Source organism: Cajanus cajan, chromosome 6 (genome assembly GCF_000230855.2).
Source record: "Cajanus cajan strain Asha chromosome 6, NIPB_CcT2T_4, whole genome shotgun sequence".
NCBI lineage: Eukaryota > Viridiplantae > Streptophyta > Magnoliopsida > Fabales > Fabaceae > Cajanus > Cajanus cajan.
The window spans coordinates 16,073,127-16,078,994 of NC_138522.1; the positions used below are offsets into that span (position 1 = coordinate 16,073,127).

The 5,868-nt window shown below is 36.2% G+C and overlaps 1 pseudogene; it reads right to left on the reverse strand.

Moving 5' to 3' along the window:
- Positions 1 to 4,885: 4,885 nt before the first annotated feature.
- On the reverse strand, positions 4,886 to 5,500 carry LOC145958578 (secreted RxLR effector protein 161 pseudogene; annotated as a pseudogene).
- Positions 5,501 to 5,868: the final 368 nt, after the last annotated feature.

Sequence of the window (5,868 nt, forward strand, 5' to 3'; positions counted from 1 at the left end):
AACCCAAGGGGTCAAGCTCTGATACCAATTGAAGTTAGCGGAAAACCACATAGAAGGGGGGTTGAATATGTATGTGTGTGTGCAAAGGAATTTTTTAAATCAATTTTCGCAAGAGTAAAATGCTTCGTCCAAAGCACTTTCGAATATTAGACGGTTAGCCAGAATTTGATTAACATAAGGTCATTACGTCTGACCGGTTTATAGACTGTTGAGGAAAATGGTTTATAATAATAATTATTGAAGTTGTGACACTTTTCTTTTCAAGATAGTTTCGTTTAAAAACAAGCAGTAGATAAAGCTTTTCAGAGTAATATATTTGTTAAACGAAATTGCGTCTTCGTCTCAAAAATGGTTTTAACAATATCAAATATTAAACAAAGTCTTTCACAAAGATTTACTTAATAAAAATGATTTGTTTCTAGTTAAACAAGAAAAGTAATGCAATCATTTTATACTGGTTCGCTCAATTGAGCTATGTCCAGTCTCCTTCAATTGAAGGGTTCCACTAGATATCAAAATGAAGAACATTGAGTATTATCGCCCACTCCTAGACCTGAGTATTCTCGACCACTCCTGGCCTGCCAGCTTCATCACTAGTGCTAGTATTCTTAAACCACTTCTGGTTCTTCAAGTATTCTTGACTACTCCTAACCCGTTGGCTTCACTCACCAACGCTAGTATTCTTAAACCACTTTTGGTTCTCCAAGTATTCTCGACCACTCCTAGCCCGCCAGCTTCACTCACCAGTGCTAGCATTCTTAAACCACTTCTTGTTCTCCAAGTATTCTCGACCACTCCTGGCCCGCCAGCTTCACTCACCAGCGCTAGTATTCTTTTATCAGCCACTTCTGGCTAACAATGAGTATTCTTTGACAAGTCCCTTCGGGCTTTACAAGTATTCTTTTCCTAGCCTTTTCAGGCTTTACAACTGATAGATGTATAGTCAGGTTTGAGTGTTTTGGGTTATTGTCACAGAGAGGATACATATATGATCTACACTCACTAAGGTTTGTTACCTTAGTCTTAATGAGACTAGTGTTTGAGGGTTTGAGTTACTCTCGTGGAGATGATACATAGGTTTACACCACTCACTAAGGTTTGTCCATAATTGACATTTCAAGAACCTTAGTCTATAGAGATACCAATAAAATATTACAGTATACATATGACTATCAATGCTCATCTCTGAACTCTTTGTCTCATGGGCTTAATATCATTTCTTCTTAGTCAAAAACCCAGGGCAGAGCCTATAACTATTTCTTCGTTGCTTCTTGCCAACCTTTTCCGATTTGATGTTATTGCATACTTATAGGCCTGTAAAATTTTCTCGTTGCATATGCCGTTAAAGCTAATATAGTCGTTCATGACTGGTTTGATCCTTTCATTTAATGCATTTGGTCTTGCATTAAATGTTGCTTCATGTTCTTAGACATTGCGTCTATTCTTTTCTGTCTTGTTTCTAGTAGTGTTTGACTTTATCTGAGACCTAGAAATTATTTGTCTTTTTTTGGTCATGTAGCAATATAGTCTTTGTCCTTTTTTTGAAAAAGTAATGCACTTTTTTTCTGACAGATGCATGCTCTGCTTTTACGTGCTTCTCTTCTTCTTCGTTTCTTCTACTATTATGTTGATAACACTTTTGTGATCGTAGGTAATACTTTGAGTAATCTTTTGAGACTAGATAAGTACTTGCGCAACAGTCTTTGTCTGTGTCTCACATCTTGTTCTCCATCTGAGTATTTGTTGTTAATGCTTTGGCCTCTTATATGGTATGGTCAACATTACAGGCAGACTTGTCTTCGTCCAGAGTATGTTTCAGTCTGTGCTTCTCTTAGTCTTGATGCACGATGGACTTTCTTCTAACCTTAGACATATGCCTCATCTGATCTGTGCTTTTAGAGTAGTTGCACTTGACACAACTTTGTCTGGATATTTTGTAATCATCTAGCACATATTTGTGTTCTAACTATTCATCCCTTGACGCTCAGTTTCCTTTGTCACTTGCTTTATCTGTCTCGACTTGTCTGGTACATGTCTTGCCTTGACTATTCTTCATAGGCTTTGTCTGATACTACAGTGTCTCATTCTAGTGGTAGTCTTCTTACATCCATGAGCAGACTTCGATTTTATGCTTGACTACCCATCATCTGATTCTTTTATCTAGGTTGCACAATCTTCGTGGATTGTTGCATTTAATGCCTTTGATCTTGCATTAAATGTTTGCTTGTTGAATCTGCGCTTCACGGGATCTTTTGTACCATATGTTTGCTTTTATGACTGACATTAAGATATCTTTGTACTTTCTTGATATTGTAGCGATGGAGGTGTTGTCCTTTGCTAACTGGTTGTCCTTTGCTGACTGGTAGGTGTACTTGTTCTAACACATGCAGTTTTGATTTGTGGATAAGCGCTCGCCCATTTTTTATATTTCTTCTTCTGTTTTGAAATCTTCATGTGTTCTTTTGAGAGTATGTATGCTAGGTAGTTCGTCTCGTTATGTTTTCAGACGCAATCCCTTTTTCTTGATCTTCGTCTATGTATTCGAGTCTCTGTCTAGTGTGTTTTAACTTAGTTTTGTCCATCAACTTGGTTGTTCATCTCCTTTTCCTTTACTTCTTTTGTGTTTGTGTTTTTGACTGTCTTCGTCTTATGTGTTCCCTTTATTTTCTCATTCTTTATCCAGTGTTTGGCTCATGTCTCTTGGTCCTGGTGTGGATGCATATCAACTTGCATGTACTTATATCTGAAACACTACCACACTTATTAGAAATAACAATACATATTGTATTTGTCTCATTCTAAACCTTTCTAGGAATTGCTTTCGTCTTCGTTTGACTTAATTAGGTGTACAATGTCCAAGGCCATATGCTAAATTCCTATAGGAATGTGGTATCGTCCCACAATACATTGTGCCAAGTTCACCCACTATGAATGATTTTTGGAGAAAAAGATACACACTAGAAGGGGGTTGATTAGTGTATGTCAAAAACTCGCTCTTTTTGCAGTGAAGTAGTAAAAGTTATAACAGACGAAGCATTGGAAATCAACAAATGAAGCACTAGAAATCAATAGACGAAGTAACTCAAGTGTTTTATATTGGTTCATTTCAAACATAGACATTATGTCCAGTTCTCAATCTAACCAGATTGAGTTCCATTATCTTGTACAAGATATAAGTATTATTTCATAAGCCACTTCTGGCTCAAACACCAAGTATTCTTTTAACAAGCCTCTTCAAGCTCAAACCCAAGTATTCTTTCAAGAAGCCTCTTCAGGCTTAAACCAAAGTATTCTCAAACCACTTCTAGCTTACAAGTATTCTCTCTACCAGCCTGTTCAAGCTCGATAACAAATAAAGTTGTTGAGTGTGTTTGCAGCCCTCATAGAGAGGATAATGTAGTTTCTACACTCACTAAGGTGCGTAACATTAGTTTTATAGGAATAAGTGTCTAAGTGTTGTGTTTACTCTCGTAAGGATGATAGAATATTAACAACACTTACTAAGATGGACAATCTTAATTTTTACACAGATATACAGGAAATGCTTTTGAGAAGAATTGCAGCTTATACTCTTTCGCTTTCTTTTTCTTATTACACGTTTTCTCTACTTCTTTGTTCTACTTCTTCTTCTCCTTTGCCTTGATACTTATAGCCATTTAGTAAATTTGTCCGTTGTTTGAATTCAAATTTTCCTGTTAGAGCGTAGCTTCATGTCGTTGCAGGTGAAGGCTTGTTCATGGCTATGTGAATTTCTTCATTTAATGCATTTGATCTTGCGTTAAATGATTGCTGGTATACGTGAAGTCCTTTTGTGTAGTTGATTACTCCAATGTCTGATTTCAATCATAATCTAGGCATATTTGTACTTGTCTCATCAATTTAGCTACTACAGTGTTGTTTATCTCTGAAAAGTATGTGTCATTTCTCTGACATATGCAGCTTTGACTTGTAACTCCACGCTTTCCTATTTTCTTCTTTTTTGTATTTTGTTTTGATGTACTTTGGTGTTTCTTGTATGATTTCATTCAATTGTGATTAGCGGACATCGAATGCGCTTCATCATTTTTGACTTCGCTTGTATATATGATACTTCGTCTGATCTTTACTACCCTTTACGTCTGATCATGAGAGTGATAACTTCGTCTTCTAGTTCTTTAGGCTTTATCTGATGATTTTACCACTTCATGTTGATGTTTGGCCAACTTTCATCTCGTGCTTGACTTAGTCTCATATACCGCTTGTTTTGTTCTTACATCTGATTTCTCAAGCTTCAGCTGATAGATTCGTCTTATCTTGTATTTGATTTAGACCTAGATCAACTTTAGACTTGATACTAGTTTTTGCCATCGTCTGATGTCTTGTTCAACTTGATTATGCTTGATCATACTTGTCCTTCATTTTTCTTAAACTTATTGTTATTTATCTGAAACACTAATACACATGTTAGCAATAACAATATCTATTATATTTGTCATATTCAAAACCTCGGTGGGAATTTGCAAATACGCTTCGTCTAAATTAACAATCTCCCCCTTTTTGATGATGACAAATATAATCTATCCAGTCATTTTTAGATGTATCTATCATACATGTTTATACATATCAAGCATCCTGTATCAGACAAATAGCAGACAAGTATCATGTGATATTGTTGAGAAAGGGTTTCTATGTGCATTTTATAAAGTACTAGGGATCCTCCCCCTAGGTGTATGCTCTCCCTTTTACTTTGTGGCTTTTTCAGTTGATAGATTTTTTTATGATTTTTTCAGTTGATAGATATTTTTTTTTTATCTTTCTCCCCCTTTGTGATCATAAAAAAGAAATAGAGGGTGAGTGTAAAATATTATTGATCATCTATCAATTTCATTCCTAGCCTATCTCTCAGCTAGACAAATCTATCTTCTTGAAGAGGTTTGGTGAAGATATCAGCTAGTTGTTCTTCAGCCTTAACATAAATCAGTTCAAATGTTCCATTTTGTACATGATCTCTAATGAAATGATGTTTAGTTTCTATATGCTTAGTCCTAGAATAGAAAACAGGATTTTTGGAAATGTTAATTGCAGCAGTATTATCGCAGAGTACAAGAATACTACTTTCATAAATGTCGTAGTCTTCCAGCTGATATTTGATCCAAAGCAGTTGCGTAAGACATTGTCCTACAGCAACATATTCAGCTTCGCAAGTTGATAAGGCAATCGTGCTTTGCCTCTTGCTAGTCCATGAAACCAAGCAGCGACCAAGGAAATGGCATCCTCCACTAGTTCTTTTTCTCTCCGATTTATCACCTGCATAATCTGCATCACAATATCTTAGAAGGGAAAAATTATGGCTTCCATAGAAGCTGATGCCTAGGTTAGTTGTTCCTTTAAGGTATCTTAAAATTCTTTTAACAGCTTGTAAGTGTACCTCCTTAGGTCTTACTTGAAACCTGGCACAAATGTAGACGTTGAACATGATGTCTGGTCTTGATGCTGTTAGGTACAAGAGAGAACCAACCATTCATCAGTACATCGTGCTATCAATGTCTATTGATTCTTCGTCCAGACTAAGAGTAGTTGAAGGATGCATTGGTGTCTTCATTGGTTTCGCATCTTCCATCCTCAACTTCTGCAGTAATTCTTTTGCATACTTCGTCTGATGAATTTTGATTCCTTCTTCTGATTGGATGATTTGAAGTCCTAGAAAGAACTTTAGTTCTCCTATCATGCTCATTTCAAATTCATCCTGCATTGATGGAATCACACAAGGCCAAGAAGACCAAGAGGTGATATTTTGAAAGAGGTAAGAGGAATGGGTTAGTTTTGAAAACCCTAAGAGGAGTGGGCCTACTTTTGGGCCTTAGCTCCTACGTTTTTATTAGCATAAAA